Here is a 13,711-nt window from a genome sequence, read left to right on the forward strand (position 1 = left end):
TGGAGGACGATGAGCGATATTCAAGGAGATAGTTGGAGAACGAGTGCGGCTGTTGAATTTTGTGGGAATTTTCTGCATGTGACTGATGGAGTTTTAAAAATCGTATGAGCGGGGAAAGTTCAATCATTCCTATTCTGCGTCGCATTTCGATGATATATTTAGGTACCTTCTTTTATATAATCCATATTTTTATATGTATAGAAAGTTCTGTAATATTGTATGATGATGAAATCAATAATGTTTGATATGGTTTCTGTATTATAGCCTCTGAAAATGATTTAATTTCGATATTTCTCTCATTTCTCTTTAAATTTTATTTTGTTGCCTATAAAATTTTTAACGTATGACTAATATGTTTCTTTTTTTTAAGTTTTTTGATCACCGTTTTATCAGAATATATTTAAACAGCACAGAAATAATTAGAACACCTATTGCAATCTGAAGACCACCGTTGGTCCCCATTCTCTGACTCTCAGCACGAATACACAGAATAAAAGGATTAATCCGAAATGTCACAAGCACGTACTGAATTTAATTACACAGAGACAGCCCGCAAAGGCTCTCAGATATCTCGGAATGTTGAATTTGGTGTTTCCTCATTGTCGTCGACATTCTTTGTTGTATTGGTACATCTCCTTTATCTTGATTTATTTCTTTTGATCCTTCGCCATGAACATGACTGCAATATATTGTTAATTTAATCATACAAATTTGTATTCATATGATGGAATTAACATTTCTCTCCTACAGTTAGTTTAGTTTATATTAACGATGCAGTTGTACTTCCAGCTGTTTCTATATTTGTTTCAAACTTGATAAATTGTGTGTGTGTGTGTGTGTATTTTAAAACTTTATTATTTCATATGCCGCGGCGGTCTATTGTATTTTCTTTTAGAGGCTATTGCGTTTAGCAATTACGTTTAAAAAGTAAAAGAAATTTTGCAGTTAGAACGATATCAAGTCCAGCCATCCGTAACTTGTTTTTCGCTCTTGCACTCCGCATATCGTAAACTTCTATTATTTTCTTCCGTAAATCGTAAACTTCTATTATCTTTTCTGAAGTTCTACTGTTTCCTACATTATTTCGTTTCGCAAAAATTAAAAGAGCTTACAGGGATTTAGCTCGATAAAAGGATGAAACCGGGAATAGATTAAAAAGAGTGAATTAAATCATTGAAAATCCCGGTGAATTCACGATGAGTTCTATCCGCAGGATGAGATTTCTGTTAGTGGTCATCCATGAATGGTGCTGCTGGCGTTGGTAGTTATATGGACGTTCACGTGGAGGACCGATATGTCCCCGCAGTGAACGTGTACGTGTGGACGATTGTATGCGGCCGTACGTGCTTGAACCTGGTCACCTCAAGGAAAATTACCTCCAGGAATTTACCACGATTTCCGTTTCGTGGCGATATAGGGTGTCGTAGACCTGCTGAACTTTTTCTAAGCATGATCGAAATGGAATCTCTCGAGTCGCGCCAATCTTGACGGTACATCGAACTCCTTCTGCCGCTGATAAATACGTTTAGCTTCTTTAGCACTATGTTGATAACGACCGCGTGAATTTGTGTTTCTATTTAAAGTGTTTGCCCTTTTATCTAATTATCTTCGTAGTATTTTTTTTTAATACTTTTATTTTTAGACTTTTATTTTAAATTTAATAAACTACTTGTTATTAAAGTTACGTTCTGTTTTATTTAAATGTTTGAATATTTTTTATAATTTTTAAATTAATCATTTTTACGTTTCTATTCGAAATAAAATATGGACGAAAATTCGATGTATACGAAATTAATAAATACTTTTTTTTAAATTTTCATCAAAAGAGACCGATATAATTTTTTAGTATATTTCGTGTGTATATTTTTTTGTTATTAAAACTTTAATTATCGGTACGTGATCATGTGAAACTAATTTTATACGTACATATTGTTAAATTTAATAACCTTTCACTGTACACAATCTCTCATAAACATTGATTGTGGTTGAATATAGTGAAGAATAGAAGTCGTTACGCATGGACGTTGTTATGATTTTATCGAATATATACAGAATTCACGTTATATATTACAGATAACGAAGTGCAATCGATCTTGAAAGCGCTGGGAAATGATTTAATAAATCGTCCACTCTTCTTATCTCGACTTCCTCAGCTCGTAGCTCAGCTTGCAGATGTCCTGTTCAATGTGTGTCTCTCTTACGTGCTCAAATGCTGGATATTTTGGGATAACAAGATCATAAGCCGCAGGCAGTAACAAGATACGTCGAAATAGCGCGTCGTATATCAAAAGATAGCCTTCGTTATTTCAACTGTGTGCTTTTTTATTCTTTTATATAAGCAGCAAGAGAAAGTTCTCTATTCATGTTGTCAAGTCAAACGATTTACGCTTGAAAAACGTGTTCTGTGACTAAAACCAAAGTCTCACTTATTACAAATTATATTTAATCTTTCTTTAAGTTTTCTCCTTAATTATTTCTATCTTTACCTTTCCTTTCAATATGTCCTTCGTCGTGTACGTACTTCGATGTATGTCAGCTATACGTAATCATGGTCACATTATTATTCTATTTTGCCTCTTGTGTTATCGTTCAATTATCGCTTTGTTGTGCAGCCTTATTCGCAACGGTTCGTTACCGCGGGCTCGCTGTCTGCTCGTCCACGGCTGTAAAAAGCGTACGATCAGGTGTGCGCGCAATCCAAAATCTACGTTTCTCACGGGTCTGGGAAACTGGTGACGCACCGATAATCAAGAACCGAAGTACGTAATCCTTTGGCGGTTCTCGAACAAAGCATAAATCACAATGCTACCGAGCATTCGTTATATGGCATGCGAACCATGAAATATGCGGACACTGTCTGTCCGCCGGCAATAGGCACGTGATGTGCGAGCATAGCGCGCGCGCGCACGTGTATGTGTGTGTGTGTGTTTGTGTGTCATAGCGTGGTGCGCTAGGTGCGTGATCCGGTACGCAATCTAGCGCATTGGCGAAGTACGCCTCGCAATACGAGAGGCTAAATTCATCCGATTGGATTCAGAATTATTCAGCGAGATGGGCGAGTATATGTGCCTGGCGAACCAAGATCCGTCATGTGATCACCACTATCAAGTTTTGGCGATTTGAAGCGTGCCTTGCCGAGATAACGCAGGCGCCCTTTGTCGTGGCCGTTTATCCCTCCATCGACCTGCAGTCTCCTGTATCGAAATACTATGTGGCGTATCGTAATGCGAGCAGTAGTGCGCCTGTCAGAGATGGAAAGGTTAAATGATAGCTGACATCCGCTCCGTTCTAGAATTACTAGGGTACTTACTCTAGTTAGGCAGCTACTGTTCCTCAAATTGTCGTACACTTATATATAAATGGGTAAGATCAGATAAGTAAATGCTTGTTAATATCAATAGAGAGAAAAAGATGGTATTATTATTTATTTTTATTTTGTATATATATCTTTGTTAATCTTTAGAGGGCTGGCATTTTTTTAAATTCTCTCGTTAAATTTACGTTTATATATATATTTGTGTCTGTGTGTGTGTGTGTGCGTCACCATAATAAATAATAGCAATTACATTATTGTGTACAACTTTCCTTTAGCGTTACCCAGAGCTGATGACGTGGACGTAGAAAGTTTTGTAGCTCTGTAAAAAATTAAAAAAATTATAAACCAAAAAAAAACAAATAAAGAAGAAGCTACAAAACTTTCTACATCTACGTTGTTAGCTCTGGATAACACCAAAGGAAAGTTGTACACAGTAATGTAATTGCTTTTATTTACCACGGTGATAACTTTTTTCGTGTAAAATTTAGATAATCTGACCTCGGAATTATGATCAGCGACCTCAAAAACCCCTGGAAACATCAAAGTTCCAATTTAAAAAATATCTAACATATGCCATACCGTGTCGGACTAGGATGGCTCATATATGATCCAGCAACAAACTCGAAAATTGTATGGAACATGTAGGTTGTACATATGTGTAAATTTAACGTGAAAAAAATTGTAAATTTTACTGAAAAAATGCTGGCCCTTTAAAAGTTAATAATTAATATTATAAATTGAAAACCTAACATACACATTTCCATTTGCCAACATTTGCCATCGATTTTACATTCAAAATATCTCCTAAAATATTTAATATTGGTTATTTCAAAAAATGTGATGACATTGCATAATGGGTTTCTCGAAGAGAAACAGGAGTGGCATTTCCATTAAAAATGGATTTACAAAATTATCTTTATTAAAAAAAATACAGTGTTTTGTTAAAAGATTATATATTTAATTAAAATAAAAATAACTGCAAAAAATACGCAAATATATGTACATGCACATGATCTCTTCAATATATAGACAGCAATACCGAAAATCAATTATATATACAATGCAAATTATAGATTAATACAACACTACAATTAATTTATCGACTATTTCGATATAAAAACTTAAAAAAGAGCGCCCGCGTGCGTGCAATTAAAATCGAGAAAGGGCTAATAATAGTCATAGCGGATTCTAGTGTTTAAATAATAGAAGGATGATGGAATGGTTTTTGTAAGTATTATGTACTTATGGTACATTTGTGATAATATCCCCTCGTAATATCTCCGCTATTAGGAAATTCTAATAATTACTTACGGAATTATTTATTAAGTTGGTCATAGTTGCATGCGGTAGTGCTAATATGAAGATTACTAGCAATTGACATTTGTCGTAAAGCATTTTTATTATTAAGCATTAAACTTTTTTTTTAATTTCAGTAAAATTACACATTACTTCTTTTTTTTTTAACTTGGACATGTTATTACACAAATATATACATTTGAATGTTTTTTTGTTATTTGATATCTTATTCGGCTATAGATATATTAAGTTATGTAACACATACACATACATATTATGACAGTAGCATAAACAGCGATAATTTTAGCATTTTATTGGCTTGAAAGCGTCAAGATATTCAAATAAAAATAATATACCTTTATAATTTCGACCGCGTCTATAATTTCGTCCCTGTGATGCATTAATTGAAGTAGTGCGTATGATAAAAATTGAAAATTTCTGTTGACGAGAAACACGAAAAGCACATTAAGGACCTGTAGTAAAATTATGAAGTGTGCGGTTCTCTTCGAAAATCTTGATGTACCAACTCCGATTTTATTTTCTCTTTCTATCGCTACTTACATGCGACTTACGTTCTTTTCGAGGTTCACGGAAAAGTTTGCACGCGGTGGTTCTGACGCACGGTTGAGCGCTCGGTCATAATGAGATTTCGGGTGAACAATAGCATCGTCATTTCCCTAATGCAATTCGGCACTTAAATATTTTAATAAAATTCTTCTTCCCTCCTTCTGCAGTGGGACCTTTACTTAATCCGCCCATTCCGTGTTTCCGCTTTCTTTTCTGCTACTTTCTCAATTTTTATCCAATGACTTCTTACGCTACGTTAACTGGACACAAGTTATCGGATTGACACAATTTCTGAGCTCATACAATTGCATTCTTGATTTAGAATTCCTGTAATTTTGTTATAACATAAATAAACTCAATAGAACATAGATAAATTCGAAGTGATATCTAGCTAATAACTGTGTTTTAAAAATTAACAAAATTGTCGATGTGCAGTTTATATGACTCATAAGAATATTAAATTAATAGACAAATTATATTCAGCACCAAGGTCTGCCGCAAACCGAAATAAGCAATCTCAACTTTATATTTAATACATTTATTAGTCAAGGAGTTAACTTATTATTATTGTAAATATTTGATTTTTAAATAATTTAGTAATAAAACGAGTATACACATATAGTATATGTATACATACACTGAAAAAAAAGTAATATATCCAATAAGATATGTATTGTAGTTGCGGACTGTCAACTACAGATATACTCAGAACAATAATATATGCTATTGCAGTATTAACATTGTACTTACATTAACAGTAAATATTATTGCAATGAGTATTTTATGTAGTTAGCAGCCCGCAATTACATATGTTATTGGCTATATTACTTGTTTTCTGCGTATAGCTAAGTAGATAGAAAAGTCGATATCAACATATTGCTTTATTTTTGGGTTATATTTCTTAAACAAAAAAAAATAAAAAACTAGTTTATTATCTATCTAATGAGGACTTAAATTTCTTTTTTTCTATTTCCATATGGTTTCCTTTTTGTGCATGCGTTTTCAACTCATATCTCCGGTTTTACAATCGTCGTTTTTTCAAAAAATTTTGTGCAATTCTAGGCTTTCTTTTGCTGACTATTCGGGCACAAGCATAAAGTCGGTTACACACGGTACTTCTCCACTTTCATGCTAATTTTCCTGCTTCTATCTGCATTTTCTTCTTTCAGACCGCCTCTAGCAGTCCCTTTCTCTGTGTGTTCCGCCCCCATTTTCGTTTTCCCAGTCTTTCATACGCAACCTTTGCAAAGCGTACTCCATACTTGGGCATCCATTCTTATTGGCCTAAAACGAAGTTTTCGCTCGCTGTGAAGAGAACTGCTTGCTCTGCGTATTTCCTGTTTAAGTTTGTAACACTCGAGTGATTCATACCGTCGAGTATACGTTTGAAATAAGTTTTGTAAAGATGCAAGACCACATTTGCCAGCGACACATTTTGGACACAGTTTTTGAATACAAATTTGTCCGAGAATCTACTGTAATTTATTTTTTATACAAAAATATTATTTTTAAACGTAACGTAGAACGATAAAATACTTGAAGTAAAATACTTAAAGTAAATACTCAAAGTAGAGTGTTTGCTTATGTTCTAACACGATTATCACGACATTGCTACGAGCGGAACTTCCTCGAGGTAAACAAAAGCGGAACGTTCTGCTTGTGGACATATGTCGATAGCGCGAGGCAACCAACATAATGTGTAGGTCTAAAGATCACTATATATCAGCGAGAAAAGGGGTGGATTCTGTTTATCTATTTTCTCGAAAACTTACCCGAAAGTAAGAGAACCCGTCCGCAGCCGTAGATAAATCAAAATACAAGCGAAACTTTTAAGTGCCCGAAAGCTGTGTCCAGGCAAACCTCATATAGCGATCGTAATTCTTAAAAAAGCGGCGTCATAAACATTAACTTGGAGCACTTGAAACCGCAGCTCATGAAATATTTCATTAGGTATTTCTTTATTACATGTATTTATTAATAATTTAATGTAATTTATTACCGCTAATATTGTGACACGCTCGATATTTTTAATTTAACATAATTAATAATTATAGAGAGATAATTATATTGCCTATAATTAAAATTCCGTCTCGTCCTCTGTCTCTCTCTCTCTCTCGCTCTCTCTGTATGTGTATGTAATAAAGATTACAAGATTTATTATGAATGCATTGGAACCGTTGTTACGTCGATTACGGCTTCGATCGTGAAATGTTGCGTTCGGAAGTAACGTTCTTCGCTGCTGCAAGGAAGAAAATTAAATAGTAAAATTCTACTGACAGACCGGACATGGTTTAATCAGAATTTTAACAAAGCACGTCGAAACGGAAAAATAAAATCCGAAATAACGTCGACGTGTGTGCATGTGTGTGTGTGTGTGCGCGCGCGCGCGCACGCGGGTTATACGGAACGGAGTGCGCACGAGATAGATTAAAGCAGATATTACGTAGATTGATTCGACCAGCGGTACCGCGTCGAAGACACCCCAGGCGAAGGAAATTTGAAATTGAAATCCGGTTAAAATGTCAACGATGCCCGGCTGGTTATCGCTTGAATTTTTCAAAGAGAAACCGGTCCGCGCGCAATCTAAATCTTTCTCTCTTTTTCTCCATTCTCTATCGATCTGACATTCTGACTAAGCATAATTAAGGATTTAGCATATTAAAGGAGGTGTGAGATGTTCGAATTACGATGAAATCGTCGGGAATCAGCGAACTTCGTTCCTCTCTTTCTCTCTTTTCACCCTTATTCCATTATTATTGACTAATTTCTCATAAATTGATTTAATATCTTTTCTTATTTTTAAATTCAAAATTGTTTCTGCCCCAAATGACCACTTTTTCTATCTCCCACAAGAAATACTGGGAATATGAAAGTGAGGTAAAAGATAAAAGAATGACAAGAACGGTTGGGCACGATATTAGAAATAACGGGCGCAGTCGTGCTGTTCTTATTACCCGCCACGTATTCTAGCCGACATTATATTACACTCTTTTGTATGGCCGAGCGATGGTAACGGGTTACAATCCGACGATTTGGGTTCTCTCTTCCAACCATCTCGTTCCCCATTTATCTCTTTTCTCACCCTTGTTTTCCGTTTTATTCGCATGCACATTATTATCCGCTAAATTTGGAGCTCATTAGTCTGTACAAAGTGGCACGGATACTGAGGTGAGAGAGAAAATGTCAAAAGCGACGCGTCCAAAACTATTCGACTTGTTGATGCAATGTACACGAAATTTTGATGCAATTGGGTAACTATTTTCAAGAACGGTTTATTGATTTTCTCTTAGCAAGTGAAAAATTTATAGTAGAAAAGATATGTGTGTGCTACTCCCGCTTATTCTTGCTGAGTCGGTGACTTTAGAGGTCTACATTTTCATGATGCATATCCTGACACTTCACAAATGTCCTTTTTCATTCTTGTCAACCTGCAGTTCCATCTTCTTTCGAAATTGTACAATATCGAATTCCAGCATGAAAGCAAACGAGTATCGCTGTGCTAGAAGACAAGGATATTTATGACAGCAGACTTATAAAATGATAGACGTAAAAGTTGTATTAGCTGCATATTCCATTCACGCGCATTTCGTGAGTTCTCTTTAATTAAGCGCATTATCTTTTTTCAGTTAACAAATACTTAAATTGCATACTTAAATTGCATGCATAATGATAGTAATGCATAGTTAACAATGTATACAAAGTATTATTAATCATTTGGATTATTAATAATATAATTATAATTTCTTTCTCCTTTCTTTTAGTTACTGTTAGTTTTTGCTTCCCCCGTGGCAATCATAAGCTTTAAAATTCCATCTTTGTACGTGACATAGCACAACTTTCTTTACTTTTCTAAATCCTCATCGTCCTTCCCATGCCCTTCCCATATTTTTTATCATTTTATATTTCTCTCTCTCTCTCTCTCACTCTTTGCATTGTCTTTCAACCCCTTGCATCATCAAGCTTAAAGTCAGGATTAGGACGCACGAAAGTACACTCTGGCATTAAAGAATGGAAACCGTTGATCCTGAGGATCAAGAGGATACGCCCTGTCCTATTAACGTTTTTGCGAGCGCGAACTCCATCTGCGATATACCTTTCTACCGAGGCTTGTGCAATTTCTTATTAGGGTAAATATTATAGGTCTCATCACGTAATGGTACTACTCGGAAGAAAATAAATTCCAGCGAGACGAGGGGAAAATGATCTGAAGACGGAAGTACGAAGTTGTAGATGTTTAAAGTGTTTCGTGAGATTTCGTTAAAATCTTACAAGCGCAATTATCATGTTCTTATTAACGTTTCCTCTTACAACAAGTTCAAAACTTTCATTTTAAAGACTTGAAAAAGATCAAATAAATGAGATCCAACGATAATTCGGCTTTGTTCAGGCAAAGTTACATTTTGTGTGAAGAGATAAAGAAGAACAGAATTATTAACTTTTTCATAATGACACTCTATTTTCAATTAAGGATAAAATCATATTATTTTTATGCGAACAATGCATAATATAAGTATATTTTATTTTTTTAATATAAAATAATATTTGCAGAACTGATATTTATACTTTTTGGCCCGGAACGATGTTAAATATGGGTTGGTGATGTAATACGAAATTCTATTAAAAGGTAGCGCAAATTTTAATGCAGTGCATACATTTGTAATAGACTCTGCATTCATTTGTCTACTGTACGGACTACACGTTTTGATTAAATTTATATTTGTTTGACCAGTAAATATCCAGAAGCATTTATATACTGAATTTTAAAACAATTGAATTTATTTGGTATTTTTTTCGGACATTATATTGTAAATAATGTATAAAAGTCGTAACTCGTGTAATTTTTAACTTTAATATAATTTTACCTTATACATACACACGTAAAATGCGAGCGGCATTATGCTCGGAGATGGATATACGCGAAGCTCGGTACATGGAAGCATGGTGCTATGCGTAAGAAGTCACGTACTGGAAATAAAATATAATCTTGAGTAAGCTACCGAGACGTTACTTAAGAGAAAACACAAAGTGCGACGATTGAAACGGTTTAAGAAGCAATTATAAAGTTAGGAACAAAATCTCTCTCAGGGGTTGAATTTATTTCATTCAACCGTGTGAGCTATAGAGTATTATAAAATGTTCAATGCATATATTTAATGGGAAACATTTCTAATTTCAATGTTTAAAACATATGTCCATTATAATGTAACATCGATATAAATTTATTCAGCTAATTTCTGCGGTACTGATATAGATTTATATAGTATTAAGTATGATTGATTCCACATTCTGATATTACATTCAACGAATGTCATACATTAATGCGACATTAATTAATATAATGAGATTTGTTTTATACTGTGCAGTTAAATCATTAACATAATCGTATTACAACTTGATAATATATGTACAGTTATATTTCTCAATAATTGTCTTTATTGCTTTCGACTATTGACAAACTGTTACTTTTGCAATGGCAATTTTTCATGTGTTGAAACACGCGCGCCCAGAATCATGAATGATTAAATATTGATTAAAACTAAAAATCTAGCAAGTATTTGAAGTCGGTGAAAAGTAATTTGCAGAAATTTAAACTGCACAAGAGGTATTTGAATAAACACCCTTTGCGCAAATACACAGAGATTATATTCCTTCTCTTAACGAGCTGCAAAATGATGATAAGAATTCTCATCATCATTTGTTACTTGATAAGAATTCCTCACCGTTTATCAAAATAATCCATCGAGCGGTAATTGATTTTCTGGGTGATTCCGCATTAACGCTCGAATGGCTTTTCCTATGTAACGTAATTCCTCGTAAGAATCGCTATGTTATTAACTAGTTGACGCATGACGAGGAATGAACAGAGCAAATGTCTGTGAAGGAAAGAAAGTGATGGTGGGAGTTCTTTGTCGCGTAGAAACCTCCAGGAGACACTTTCTAGGACAGTTAGTAATTATCTCTACTTCTCTAAGAGTGTAATTATTCTCTCAGGTTCAGGTATTCTTTTTTTCTCTTATCTCTCTTATTCTCCCGGTTAAGAGTAATCGATGTACAACGTACATGAATATAAAAAGTTTCGATTAACCTAAATGAAACGAAAGCTTTGTATGTTAAAATTTTAAATCACATTAATTCGCAAATGCGCATAAAAGATTTTTACATTTATATATGTATATATTTTTAAAAAAATAAATGTAATATAATTGAAAGAGTTGCAGAAAATATTACATTAGAAAATATCACGTACTTTGGTTTGGCTGTTTCTGACTGCGTAAAACATGTAAAATGAATAAGCATTAATTTTACGAGCCGCGCAGAAATTTAATATTTTTGAATGTCTGTGCTGATACTTTATGTTTGAAATTTTTAGTATGAATATACGTTATATGATGATTAAATCATATATATATACATGTACGTACGTATGTGATATATATGCATTTTACGACACGAGAATGTATATTTGAAATATGTTGTATCCCATAAATAAATTATAAAATTTTTATGTAGATGTATTTGTATGTGTGAGTACATGTTTGGATATTTTCGTTTACCATTATTATTTACAATTGATCTCCATTATCAAGCTTTTTAAATTAATGATTCTGTTGCGGTTTTGTGACAAGTTTTATGGCCCAAATTTGTAAAAGGCACTAGAGCTGAACGACGACTGTCACTGTAGCAATAAACAGTTTATAGTATTACGTTTGAGCGCGACAGCTACCGAATCTAGTTAACTTTCTCTACGCTACCTTTTTCTGTGATCCACGTTGTTGTTTTTTTTGCGGCGCAACGATACAATACTTCTGGTAATTGGAAACTGTATGAAATGCACGTGCGTGCTATCGATTATCTCAGAGCGTATCACAATATCATGCGAATCACATATTGCATATTGCGAGCATTTGTAACTATTAATAATGTGAAAATATAATTTTATGCATCATTAATCACGGATGTGGATTCGCGAATCAAAGCGAGCTCTACTTCGCCATAATGTGCGCGAATTAGTACCTTTGAGTGGAAATTGGTATTCGCCATTACGAATCCTCAGAACGAGTTATACGTTCCTAGAAGCCATAGCATGCACTTGCCTTCTATCATTTGATCCTTTGTGCTAGTAGCAGCAACTACCAGCAGTTACCCTATTGTTCGTCGGATAACCGGATAATCAAATTATCGTGTTATTCACCATTTCGCTGAATGATGCCACAAAGTGGAATATGCGGATAACCGTCTTTCCTTAATTAATATCTAATATCTAATTAAAGATTTTTTTTTTTATTAAACTTCAGACTTCTCTCAGGTAAATCAAGCCAATTACGATCTTGGGTATAATTCCAGTTAATTTCGGCAGTTCGCACTGCAAAATTTTCAACGAATTTATTAGCACCGAAATTTAGATTCTTCGCAATTTAAACAGATCGGGAATAGTTTTTCGCCATTGATCGCCCTTGCTGTACCAAGAGGATCGACGAGGACGTTCAAATCCCGTTTATTTGATTACCTCTCGTTTAATCGAGGCATTCGGCACAGAATGGGATTTCACCGAATCGTCCGTCGTGTTCGAGACCTGAGGAGCGCGTTTATATGCGGGAGGGAGAGAGAGAGATACGATTAAACTGAAAAATTGACTCGATTGAATGCCACGTTTCTCGTCAGCGAATAACGTCCATATTATTTTCTAAGAAAGCTTTTACATATTAAATTTATGATTAACTTATGTATGTATTGTAATAAATTTTATTAAATTAAAGAAATCCGTATAAAATTTGTTACACCCAAAGAAATATATGCTTTGAAATAGTCGAACAAAACGATTGATTAAATTTAAAGAAATCTTTATCTTTGTATACTTAGGACACTAAACTATCTAAATACAATGAGAGAAAAAAATGCTGGTTTCAAATAAATATTTCTTTGAATAATACTAATAACATATTTTATAGAAAATTAATAATATTTATTTAAAACAAGTAATACTTTCTATAATTTAGAAAATATTACTCGTTTGAAATAAATATTGATTTCCTATAATATGTTATTAGTACTATTTAAAGAAATATTTATTTAAATCCAGCATTTTTTTCCCTCAGTGTATAAATAAACATTTTAGGTATATTTTTTATATTTAAATTAAATTTATCTAAGTTTTTTACTCGAATAAATAATAATAGTTTACTAAATGTAACACCTAGATATAATAACATCTAGCATCGATATCTAGGTAGTAATTGTGTTTCAAGACTGACAAAATTGTCGGTGCGCAGTATATAAAAATATTAAAATTAATAGACAAATTATATTTTTTATATTATTATATTCAGCACCAAGATCTATTGCAGACGAAATAGACAATCTTAACTTTATGTTTGAATACAACGAACTGTTTATACAATGAGAAGTAGAGAACTTCTCTGTTTCTCTGGTTTTCTCTTTTTTCTCTTTTGTCTTTTTTTCATTTTCTACAATCAGCGAAGTGATAGAGAAAAGAAAACATTTTATTCGCCAATGAAAACTTAGGTTGGTTTA

General features: G+C 33.7%; 1 protein-coding gene and 1 long non-coding RNA gene across 2 annotated transcripts in view; one reads left to right on the top strand and one right to left on the bottom strand.

Annotated features, from left to right (window-relative positions):
• LOC105835030 overlaps nt 1-13,711 on the top strand; it is a 249,792-nt gene that overhangs the window by 218,845 nt on the left and 17,236 nt on the right. The window lies entirely within an intron of this gene.
• LOC114254746 lies at nt 885-5,820 on the bottom strand. The gene is made up of 2 exons (XR_003626073.2): nt 2,742-5,820; nt 885-2,663 (listed from the first exon to the last, which is right to left on the bottom strand). It is a non-coding gene; the product is annotated as an uncharacterized LOC114254746 (long non-coding RNA).

This window comes from Monomorium pharaonis, chromosome 3 (assembly GCF_013373865.1).
Source record: "Monomorium pharaonis isolate MP-MQ-018 chromosome 3, ASM1337386v2, whole genome shotgun sequence".
Classification (NCBI taxonomy): Eukaryota; Metazoa; Arthropoda; class Insecta; order Hymenoptera; family Formicidae; genus Monomorium; species Monomorium pharaonis.